Source organism: Canis lupus, chromosome 19, assembly GCF_048164855.1.
Source record: "Canis lupus baileyi chromosome 19, mCanLup2.hap1, whole genome shotgun sequence".
Taxonomy (NCBI): Eukaryota; Metazoa; Chordata; class Mammalia; order Carnivora; family Canidae; genus Canis; species Canis lupus.
In genome coordinates, this window is record NC_132856.1 from 45,203,467 (window position 1) to 45,216,431 (window position 12,965).

Consider the following 12,965-nt stretch of genomic DNA (forward strand, 5'->3'; position numbering starts at 1 on the left):
AAAATTGTGAATGCCATAAATTAAATTCAGCAAGTCTGTGAACATCCAAAAGGAAGGACCATCTAGTTGGTATATTCCCATCTACTCACCTCAGTCTATACATCTGCTGTTTCCTTCAGTAGAATATAAGCTTTATGAAGGTAGGGACCTTCTCTCTCTTACTCACACTGTCTAACCACATCCAGAACAGTAGCTGACATGAAGTAGGCACCCATGGGACGCCTGGATGGCTCAGCGGTTGAGTGTCTGCCTTAGGCCCAGGGCATGATCCCCGAGTCCCGGGATTGAGTCCCACACCAGGCTCCCTGCATGGAGCCTGCTTCTTCCTCTGCCTCTCTCTCTCTCTCTCTCTCTCTCTCTCTCTCTCTGTCTCTCATGAATAAATAAATAAAATCTTTTTTAAAAAAGTAGGCACTCAATACATACTTCATAAATGACTGACCAAACCACCAGAATCAGAATTCTTTCTTGAGCTGAGAAAGGCACTTTGAATACTGATCCTGATCTATCTAGAGTTTCATCCCTAAACATAAATAGACCCAAAAAATTATGAAATTTTTGAAGAACACCAACAACATAAGACAAAGAGTTTCATATTCAATATCACCAGATTCATAGCTGATAGGATACCTGGTTATAGTTTATGTTCCAACATGTTACATGAAGTAGTTCCTCCACGTAGATGTATATTTCTTACAGGAGAGGGAAAACTACTGGGAAAAAACCTGGAAAATCATCTTTCTTTCCCCATATTACCCAAGGCACACACTCTAAATAGGTGAATGTTACTTCCCATTGGAAAATAGAAACTCCTGGTAAATCATATTTAACCACCCTTCAAAAAGAGATTACATGAAGAATATGCCATAAAGATGTCTTGTTTTTCTATGCAAGATACAACCACCAATACTATTCAAAATTTCTCACCCAGTATCTATTTTTCCCTTTCTCTGTAACACTCTGTGCCAAATTTACCATCAAGGAAAAAAGGCTAAGGCTGATGCAACCAATATCACACAGATTGTAAGTTAAAGAATCAGATCAGGAGACACCTGAGTGGCTCAGCAGTTGACCGTCTGCCTTTAGCCCAGGGCATGATCCTGGAGTCCCGGGATCGAGTCCCACATCGGGCTCCCTGCATGGAGCCTGCTTCTCTCTGCCTATGTCTCTACCTCTGTCTGTGTGTCTCTCATGAATAAATAAATAAAATATTTTATTAAAAATAAAAGAATCAGATCAGAAGGCTAGAATTTCAACCTCCAAACCTAGTGCCCTTTGCAGGTTACAGCAGACCATTTCCCTTCCTTCTCCATGATTTAAATTGTCCTTATCAACATCTTCTCCTTTTCCATTACACCATATCTAAAGAGGCCAGAACTATATACACCGATTTTAGATCCAACAATCACCATTTTAGAAAGGACATCATGGTGAACAATACATGTTGCCCATAAAGTATCCATTATCATTTTCCTTACCAACCAACCCAAATCTTTATTCAGGGTAGCACTGTGCCCAGATTTCTCAAGTTTCTTCTTAGCTGCAGCTAGCCATATGACACAGTTCTGGACTAAGAGATAAATATACAGTGCTTATGGGTGGAGCTTTCAGAACACCGTTTTCCTAATTAAAAAGAATGAACTCAGTTGGGAAATGTTTTTTGTTCTTTTCACTTTTCCCTCCTTGGAACACAGTTTTGAGGCTAATGATGCATCAGTCAACTTGTAACCATGAGGTGCAAGCATGAAAATGCCAATCACATTGTAAGAATGGCATGACTGAAGAAAAAGAAGGGCATGGTTTTTAGTTACTACACCAGCCACAGACTGCCTCTCCTGGACACCTTTTGGCCTATCTTCCCTAGTTGGTTGTGCTTTTTTGTTGTTGTTGTTGTTGTTGTTTTTTAATGCAGCCAAATGCTTTCCCAACTGATTTACTTCTTCAAGGAGAATATATGAAAAAGTATGGTTTACACACCTAAAATTTTTGTCTCTAGGAAAGATAAATCTACTAGTAATTCAGCTTTTCAATCCGACCAGGTTACAGGAAACATAAAGTCCACAGAGATGAATTTCCCTTCTCTGTGTGATATAATTACTAAAAATTCAGGCATTTTTGTTTTTCACCAAAACAAATAACATGAACACACCATTTATATATTATATATACATACATTATTATAACATATATTATATACAAAATATATATAATATATACATATATAAAATCTAAGTGAGAGACCCTTGCTAGTAACTCAGGTCTCCTTCTCAAGAGGACAACACAGAATATACAGCCAGTGCTAGATATAAGAAGATCTTATGAAGCACTAAATATTAAAAGATATGGTGAGACACCTCCAACCTCAACACACAATTAAAAAGTAATAACCAGGGGCACTTGAGTGGCTCAGTGGTTGAGCATCTGCCTTTGGCTCAGGTCCTGAACCTGGGTAATCGAGCATTATTCACAATGGATCAAAAAGATGATTGTTTCTCAAGTGAAATATAATTGTTGATAACTCAGCATTCTTCCCAAGAAAATTTAAGAATGAGACACCCTCAAAGATACATGGTACTTCTCTACAGAAAGCAGTGTACCTAACTTTATTCCTTTCAGCAGGTTATGTAAAGAAAATTAGGCACAGAGTTATAAGTTTATCTTTGAAAAACAAATAGCGATTAAGACATCCTTCTTCAGGGGCAGCCTGGGTGGCTCAGCGATTTAGTGCCACCTTCGGCCCAGGGTGTGATCCTGGAGACCGGGGATGGATGGAATCCTGCATCAGGCTCCCTGCATGGAGCCTGTCTCTGTCTCTCTCACTCTGTCTCTCTCTCTGTGTGTGTGTCTCTGTGATTCTCTGTCTGTGTGTGTGTGTGTGTGTGTGTGTTTCTCATTGTGTTTCTCATGAATATATTTTAAAAATCTTAAAAAAAAACTTCGTCCCATATCAGGGTACATGTAGCAGCCAATGTACAATACTGTATTACTGCTTCTCTCCATTACTGCTAGTCACTCAGCTTTCCTCCCGCCAAAATTACATGAAATGCACAATACAGATGTGCATGTTGGGTGGTAGCTAATTACGTGTATCACATGTTGCTTGTCTCCTACAAAGGTGGCAGTCTATGACCCTCAGGCCAGATCTAGCCACTTGTTTGTAAAATGGTTTTATTGGAACAAGTCATGCCCATTCATTTATTTTTGCCTATGGCTGCTTTCACACTACAAAAGTAGAGTCACACTACAAAGGGGTGCCTGCGTGGCTCAGTCAGTTAAGTGTCTGCCTTCAGCTCAGGTCATGATCCCAGGGTCCTGGGATAGAGTCCCAAGTTGGGGCCAGTGGGGGTGGGGGAGTGTTCCTGTTCAGCAGGGAGTCTGCTTCTCCCTCTCCCTTTGCCCCTCCCCCTACTTGTGCTCACTCTCTCGCACTCTCTCTCTCAAATAAGTAAAATCTTAAAAAAAGAAAAAAAAAAGGCAGAAGCTGTGACAGAGACAGTAAGGCTCACAAAACCTAAAATATTTACTATCTGATCCTTTACAGAAAAAGTTTGTTGATCCCTGCTCTAGTGAAATCCAAGTTTTGGTTTCTCATCTGCACTCTCACCCAGGCTCATGACACACTCACTACACAGAAATATGTGTTGCTTCCTATGAGACATCCTTTTTTTTTTTTTTATGATAGTCACAGAGAGACAGAGGCAGAGACACAGGCAGAGGGAGAAGCAGGCTCCATGCACCGGGAGCCCGACGTGGGATTCGATCCCGGGTCTCCAGGATCGCGCCCTGGGCCAAAGGCAGGCGCCAAACCGCTGCGCCACCCAGGGATCCCGAGACATCCTTTTAATGGTACCTTAGTTTTCCTTTTTGTATAGAGAAGCAACACAAAGCTTGATGTATTTAGTAATTATTATTATTATTATTTTTTATTTATTTATTTATGATAGTTACACACACACACACCCAGAGAGAGAGAGAGAGAGAGGCAGAGACATAGGCAGAGGGAGAAGCAGGCTCCATGCACCGGGAGCCCGATGTGGGATTCGATCCTGGGTCTCCAGGATCGCGCCCTGGGCCAAAGGCAGGCGCCAAACCGCTGCGCCACCCAGGGATCCCTTTAGTAATTATTATTAATTGTCAAACTCAGTATGCATTTTCTCTTCTTTTATTTCCTGTCAAAACTATTCTATTTAGAGATCCAACTCTCTTCTACACAGTCATGGATGTCTTGGAAACAGGTCCTAACCCCAGCTCTGAGAGAGTCTCTTAATTCACTTAAAAGTAATATAGGGATCCCTGGGTGGCGCAGCGGTTTGGCGCCTGCCTTTGGCCCAGGGCGCGATCCTGGAGACCCGGGATCGAATCCCACATCGGGCATCCCGGTGCATGGAGCCTGCTTATCCTTCTGCCTATGTCTCTGCCTATGTCTCTGCCTCTCTCTCTCTCTCTCTATCATAAATAAATGAAAATTGAAAAAAAAATTAAAAAAAAAAGTAATATAATTCAGAGTGCCTTGATGGCTCCACTAGCAGAGTATGTGGCTCTTAATCTCACGGTTGTGAGTTTAAGCCCCACACTGGGTGTAGAGATCGCTTAAATAAATAACCGTAAAAGATTTTTAAGAGTAGGGGCACCTGTGGCTCAGTGGTTGAGCATCTGCCTTTGGTTCAGGTCGTGATTCCGGGGTCCTGGTATTGAGTCCTGCAACAGGCTCCCTGCATGGAGCCTGCTTCTCTCCCTCTACCTCTCTCTCTCTGTCCTGAATAAATAAATAAAATCTTTTAAAAAAGAGTAATATAACTCCCCCCACTTATGATTGCCTCAGGAATGAGCATATATTAGTTAGCTTTTGCTTAACTAATCACTCCAAACTCAATGGCCTAAGACAACAAACATTTATTAATTTTTCATAATTCTGCCGGTCTTCTAGGTAGTTTTCCAGTTTATAGCTTTCTTGGTCTCCGCTTAGAGATGAAACCACTACTCAGAAGAGGGCAGAGCAAGGAATTCAAGGTGAAACAGAGCCCAGCTGCTTGCCTGACCTAACTTTGAATATCACCCCACTTTTGGTTATTCCATAACCTGAGCCAAAACATTTCCTTATTGATTAAGTCATTTGGAGTTGGACTTTCCATTTCTCAAAGCTGAAAATATTCTTGAAACTTTCCATTTGCAATAGCATTTGCCTAGGAGATATTAATGTAACACTGTGTTTCCCTGCGGCTGAAGCCAATAAACAACCATGAACTTTGATCATTCTCATAGTCAAAGCTGTGAATGTCTAGGAACTTTGAATGACTGCGGTACACCAACCCAGATATTCACCCATCTCAGTGAAGATCTTTCCTGACTAATGAATCATGGGAATTGGTTTTTAACTAATCATGTACAGATTTGTGAACTCACCCAGTCCTATCTATGTGCAAGCTTAATTAGCATAACCAGCACAAATTCCTACCATTCCTAACACAGAAAACCCACATTCATAGGACAGTTCCCTCTCCAGCTCACTTGGCTGGAGGCATTCAAGAGAACAAGATGTTCTCTTGCTGTGTCTCTACTTTTGGGGGCTCAGAGACTTTTCTTTCACTGTAGACATTGGCTCAGCCCTGATCCCTGAAGCTGCTGGACATTTGTCAGGAGGTATCCTAAGGTAACTCAGGAAAGCCTAGGATGGCCCAGTGCAGGCCAGGCCACAACAGGTTCCTGAAGTGATGGGAGAGTCTGATTTGAGCTCTAAACCCTGATCTTGCTGGTGGTTCATGCTGATGTGGTTGGCTAAATGTCCCTCCTTGTCCATCCAGTATAAAAAGGAATCAATCCCTGGTACCAGTATTCCAGGATAGAAACACCTCCTACATCATCACTTTCCTGTGCACATACTAAGCTTTCACCACCCCAACAGGTCCCAGACTAGCAGTTCAATACGTGAGTGCCTACCCCTTGCACAGCACCATGGTGAGTCTCCCTCCTACTGATTGTATATCTCGGGAATATCACTGAACCTCTCTGAGGTTCACTTTGCTCTTCTGAAAAAGGGGGTGCTAGGACCATAAACCCCATAGATTGTTGTTGTAGGAAATCATGGGATACGCCATGGCAGGTGCTTACCTGGAACCTGGCTCTGTAGAAAGAGCTCCTAGGGGATCCCTGGGTAGCTAAGTGGTTTAGCACCTGCCTTTGGCCCAGGGCATGATCCTGGAGTCCTGGGATCGAGTCCCACATCAGGCTCCGTGCATGGAGCCTGCTTGTGCCTCTGCCTCTCTCCCTCTCTCCCTCTCTCTCTCTCTCTCTCTGTGTGTGTGTGTGTCTCATGAATAAATTTAAAAAAACTTGAAAGAAAGAAAGAAGAAAGAAAGAAAGAAAGAAAGAAAGAAAGAAAGAAAGAAAGAAAGAAAGAAAGAGAGCTCCTAGACATGTTGTGTGTCTTCATGCTTAGTATAACTCTCTCCCCAATGTAGAAGCTCTTTAACTTATCCTTCACTGGCTGTGGACTTTCTGAGTTTGGAAAATCATGTGGAAATCAAACTGCTTTCCCTTTTGCAAAGTACTTTTGAGATTCCAGATAGCTGGTGTTTGCCCTTGGTATGCCAGATTAGGGATCTCTGGAGTCAGGCAGGGGAGCCCAAGGCCCACTCAGATACCTGGTTGGGATACATTCATTTAACAATATATATTAAGCACCTAATAAATGAAGACACTTTTTCTAGATACTAAGATAATTCAATGGATGAAGCAGACACAATCTTTGGGACTCAGTTCCAGTCTGAGTCAGACAATTATTCTAGACATTATAAGTAGTCATATCCACAATACATTAGATGTGACACCCTTGAGGCCTCCTTAGATATAGGTAAATCCTCTCATATTCTGACCATGATGATGGACCACAAGACCAACTAAAACAGGAGGAGACCTCCTGTCTCCACAGAGCAGAGTGGTAGAGTATAGGGCCTATAGCTGGGGAGGGACTAGCAGAGCCCTGGATCTCATGGGTCTTTTGACTTCCATGGGACGGCTGAGGTCTGAGGCCTTTCCCTGCATAAGGAAATAAATAAAAGAGGGACATCTGGGTAGCTCAGCAGTTGAGCGCCTGCCTTTGGCCCAGGATGTGATCCTGGAGTCCCAGGATTGAGTCCCACATCGGGCTCCCTGCATGAAGCCTGCTTCTCCCTCTGCCTGTGTCTCTGCCTCTCTCTCAGTGTCTCTCATGAACAAATAAATAAAATATTTTTTAAAAGGAAATGAATAAAAGAGAGCTATGAATGTGGTTCCACCCCACCTCCACCACCCAGGAGGCAGAGTGCAGGCTGGGCTGAGTCGGTTCCTGAAAGACCCGTCCCTTCCATAGTCCCATCTTGCTCTGACTGCCCCTCTTCATATCCACATTTCCTAACCTCCACAACTGGGGCCCAGAACAGAAAATGTGAGCTGTCCTCTCACAAATCTACCTCAAACCTCAGTCTTGATGTCTATGTGCATGGAGGATGGGGTAGATTCTCCCATGACCATGGGGAGAAGAATGTCACTGGGAAAACCAGATGTCCACAGGTTCTCTGTCAGGCCTGTTGAATGACCAAACCTTCCACTGCAAGGACAGCCTCGGAGGAGTTGGAAGTGGGCTGACTCTATCCTCTGGGACCCACACTGATAAAAGGGTGCTGTGGGAGCCTAGTGGGGAGTGACAGGCCAGGCCTCTAAATCTGCCCCACACATGACTCTCCTCAGTGCCCTCCCTCTCATCTTGAGTACCTGGCCTGACCAGAATTTGCAGGATACCTAGCAGTCCCTGCACCATCCATGTTTCAAGCTAAAGTTGACCCCTGTGCATGTCAATTTGCAGAACTAAGACCTGAAGAACCATGCACCACTTATCGAACTTCTAGAGCCGGGATCCCTGGGTGGCGCAGCGGTTTGGCGCCTGCCTTTGGCCCAGGGCGCGATCCTGGGGACCTGGGATCGAATCCCACGTCGGGCTCCCAGTGCATGGAGCCTGCTTCTCCCTCTGCCTGTGTCTCTGCCCCTCTCTCTCTGTGTGACTATCACAAATAAATAAAAATTAAATAAATAAAACATTTAAAAAAAAAGAACTTCTAGAGCCCACTGAGACAGAAATCACAGGGCAAAGGGGTTTGTGATCTGGAGAGACTACATGGGGTGAGGGTTCATGGGCTGGGTATTCCTTTCAAGGCAGTAGGATCATTCCTGTTTGGGGAAGGGCACATGGAAAGTCAGTTATGTAGGTAAACCTTTCTCTTCATTCTGTTCCAGCACCAGCTCCAGAGCTCCTTCTAGATGTAGAACCAGAAAAGGGGCCTACTGTGGAGCTAAAGGCAGCTTGAGATCTGTTTCTACCACGACTCTCAAATGTCAGAGCCGGTGTCACCTCAATCAGCAAGTGCTAACATCTTCTTCAGCATATGTGTAAGGTCCTGAGATGGAGTCAGTTTAAATATCAGCTATAATGGGAATTTTATCTCTAGCTCCAAAAATAGAGACAGAGTCAGCTGCAGTCCCAGAGCTTTCCTGCCCTTGGCATGTGATCATAAAGAATCAGCTAAGGAGGAAGCCTGACCTCACGGACTTCCCTCCCAAGCTGGTGACAGAGCAGCTGACTCTGATGGATGTAGTGAGCAGCTGGGCTCTCAGGGAGGGGCTGAAACAAGATTTCCTTCTGCCATAATTGCCCCAGACCTGGCTTTCCTTGATCTAGACTCTTATGACTTGGGTCTAAATCTCAGCTCCATCACTTACCAACCATGTAACCTGGGCATTATTCTTAACTCCGAAGCCTTTACTGTCCACCTGCAGACAGGAGAGATGGACACTAATAGGACATACTGTACAGAGTGGCTGTGAAGATTAAATGAGGCAGAAGAGATAGAAAGCTGGGTGGGGTAGGGAAATTGACTGTGTGCAGCCAGGTCCATAGGTCACCCACTCATCTGCCCACCCAGCAGTGTCAGCACTAGGTATCTGAGGTGTACCTAACTATAAGGAAGACAAACAAACGAACCCATGATTGTAGCTGCCACAGTGAAATATGCATCTGAATGGGGGGTAGGACCAGAGAGGTGATCAGGATTGGTGGAGGATGCCCTTTTGGGAGGAACTGACTTGAGCCACCTTCTGGAGCTTGGAGTTTGTGGGGAAGGTCAGGGTACAAATGACTTTCTCCCTTCCCTTCCAGTAATGGGTCCTGGATCATCCTGTAGTGGGTGCCTTCAGGGACTACTCCAACAAGGCTCAGGCTACATCCTCAGCTTCCTGAGCTCCAGCTCTGACTTGTGACCCCTGCCTGGGACACTACGCTGGGGTATTGCAGAGCTGAGTGACATTACTTCCCGCCCCCCCACCCCCGTGCCCAGGATCTGCTTGAGATGGTACCACATCAGTGCCTGGTCTCAAAAGAATAAGCCTAGCGGGATCCCTGGGTGGCGCAGCGGTTTGGCGCCTGCCTTTGGCCCAGGGCGCGATCCTGGAGACCCGTGATCAAATCCCACATCGGGCTCCCGGTGCGTGGAGCCTGCTTCTCCCTCTGCCTGTGTCTCTGCCCCTCTCTCTCTCTCTCTGTGTGACTGTCATAAATAAATAAAAAAATATTAAAAAAAAAAAAGAATAAGCCTAGCAATGAACACCTGGAACCCATAGTCCATGTCACCACAATCCTGGTCATCAGTGTGGCTAACTTCCTGGGCAACCCAAGCATGATGCCCCAAGACAGAGCTGTGGTTATAGAGCACTGATAAAGGTGGCCAGGCTATGCTATGGGAGACCTCGCTGAATTGCTTACCCTTTGGGTACTGAATAGGACCTTTTGGGGCTCTCTGGGCATCCAGGAGAGATCATTTAAACTGAGGAGGACTAAAGCTAAGGCAAATAAGACTCCAGCTCCCCACCATACAACTCATTCTCTTCCCACACCCAGGAGTGCCAAATCCTCAAGAACTTCTCCCTCATCCTCCCTGGTCCTTCTACAGAGAGAGGCACACTCACCTGGAAGCTTTTTCCCTGTCTTCTTTGGACAGTGAATTAAGGCACTGTGTAGAGCAGAGCATGGCCTGAGGGGTTCTCCAGGGAGGTGAAGCCTTTGACATGGCCTCAGTTCCAGCCTGGGGGCCAGAGACTCCAGTGGGGATGGAGTAGGCAAGTGCCACTCAACCAGGCCACCAAGACAGCCCATCTCACTCCATCCACAGCTTGGCCCAGGGCACACATAAAGAACTCAATGGACAGGAATCTTATCAGTCATAGGGCTGGAGGTAAGGTGAAGCACCTAGGGTGTGGACTCTGGCAGGGAAGGGCAAGTTTCTCTCCACCGTGGGCCCCTGAAGACCGCCCCTCTTTGAGCCTCTGTCTCCTTATCTAGAAAATAGAGGAATAATGCCTATGAAGCAGACCTCACAGAGTGGAGATAAGGCTGAAGGCAGAAAAGAAATGTGTTGAGTTTTTGGCTCTGCTCCACCTGGAGAGGTGAGGGCAATAACAACGATGATAGTAGTATGACACTGGGTCCTCAGAGACTGAAAGATTAGTGGAGCTTTCACATTTTCCAGATGAAGAAACAGGCTGACAGAGGCCAGGCTTCAAGCCCAAGTTCACACACAGAATGAGTATGGGCTGGGGATCCCTGGGTGGCTCAGCAGTTTGGTGCCTGCCTTTGGCCCCGGGTGTGATCCTCGAGTCCCAGGATTGAGTCCCACGTCAGGGTCCTTGCATTGGGCCTGCTTCTCCCTCTGCCAGTGTCCCTGCCTCTCTCTCTGTCTCTCATGAAAAAATGAATGAAATCTTAAAAAAAAAAAAAAAAAAAAGAATGAGTATGGGAGTTGTGATTGACCTAGAATCAGAACATTCTGGAGTACAGAGAAGCATTCGTAACTGTGGAGCTCTTATCTCTTGGTTCAGCTATTATTTCTAGGCCCTGACCCCCAAGTATTTATCTCCAGCCCTGATTTCTTCTGCCCTCACATCTGGGCTCTGTAGCATGGTCACATGAATGATTATCATGGATAAAACCACATTTCTCTCCCTCTCCTCCTCTACTAGCTACTTCACACTCCCCTGTGGATGCCCTCTCCTGAGTACCAAGGTCAATGGTTCAGAATCATCCATGATCCATTTTTCTAGATTCAAGGAGTTATCTGGCCATGTTGACTCTAGCCCCAAATGGGTTGAGGAATGATGGGCAGAGGGAAATGTAGAGATAGCAAGCATAGACCCAGTGAGTCTGTGATGGGCATGAGAAAGCCAGTAGCTGAGAAGAAGGGAAGATTATGGAAGATTTCTGAGGGTAGAGGAAATTGGCCATTGTTTCTAAACACAGATGGGGGAAAGATCTGATAGAGGAGATGTTGATGTTTAAGAGAAAAAGGATTGTTGCTAAAAGCCTTAGAAGGATTCAGCAACACACTATTGTACTGGTATCATCAAACGCTCTTTGGTTAGAAAGTTAGAAATACTTCAAGTTACAAATCTTTTATTTTTTTTAAATTTTTATTTATTTATGATAGTCACACAGAGAGAGAGAGAGAGGCAGAGACATAGGCAGAGGGAGAAGCACGCTCCATGCACCAGGAGCCTGACGTGGGATTCGATCCCGGGTCTCCAGGGTGGCGCCCTGGGCCAAAGGCAGGCGCCAAACCGCTGCGCCACCCAGGGATCCCTACAAATCTTTTAGAACAGGGGATCCCGGGATGCCTGGGTGGCTCAGCGGTTGAGCGTCTGCCTTCAGCTCGGGGCATGATCCTGGAATCCCGGGATCGAGTCCCACATCAGGCTCCTTGCAGGGAGCCTGCTTCTCCCTCTGCCTCTGTCTCTGCCTTTCTCTGTGTTTCTCATGAATAAATAAATAAAATCTTTAAAAAAAAAAAAAAACAGGGGATCCCTGGGTGGCTCAGCAGTCTAGTGCCTGCCTTTGGCCCAGGGTGTGATCCTGGAGTCCTGGGATCGAGTCCTGTATTGGGCTCCCTGCATGGAGCCTGCTTCTCCCTCTGCCTGTGTCTCTGCCTCTCTCTGTGTGTGTCTCTCATGAATAAATAAATAAAATCTTAAAAAAAAAAATCTTTTAGAACTGTAAGCTATGGAGGTGTGCCTGGCTGGCTTAGGTGGAAGAGCATGTGACTCTTCATCTTAGTGTCATGAGTTTGAGCCCCATGTCAAGTGTAGAGATTACTTAAATAAATAAAACTTTTTTTTATTTTTTTTAAAGATTCAGGCCTGAAGGTAGTTCCTGCCTCCCAGTACTGGAGTACTGGAGCCCGATTTGCAGCTCAGATGGCTGGGCCTTTGTGGCCCTGGAGAAGGGTCTACTAAACAGAAAAGCATTTCTATGAAGGGTTTTGTTGGTTTTTTTTTTTTTTTTTTGGTTTTGTTGTTTTTTATTATTTTTTAAAGATTTTATTTATTTATTCATGAGAGACACACACACACACACACACACAGAGAGAGGCAGAGACACAGGCAAAGAGAGAAGCCGGCTCCATGCAGGGAGCCCGACATGGGACTCAATCCCAGGTCTCCAGGATCAGGCCCTGGGCTGAAGCCGGCGCTAAACCGCTGAGCCACCTGGGCTGCCCTATTGTTTTTATTTTTAAACAAAATGTATTCTCTGCAGGCCATATTCTAGCTTTTCAGTGCTCACATATCAGAATGGTCTGTTCGAGTCCTCTGAAAAGGGAATACGGGCTTCACTTCAGAGTGTGCTGATTAACTCATACCCCTCCCAGAAGTAGCCATTGGTTTCAAGTGAAGCTACTCCAGGCACAAATAAAAATATAATAATGGGGAGCTGGGTGATGCAGTTGGTTAAGTGGCTGACTCTTGGTTATGGCTCTGGTCTGATCTCAGGGTCGTGGGATCAAGTCCCATGTTGGGTTCCATGCTCTGTGCGTTATCTACTTCAGATTCTCGCTCCCTCTCCCTCTGCCCCTCCCGCTTATGCATGCATGTGCTCTCTCTCTCAAATAAAT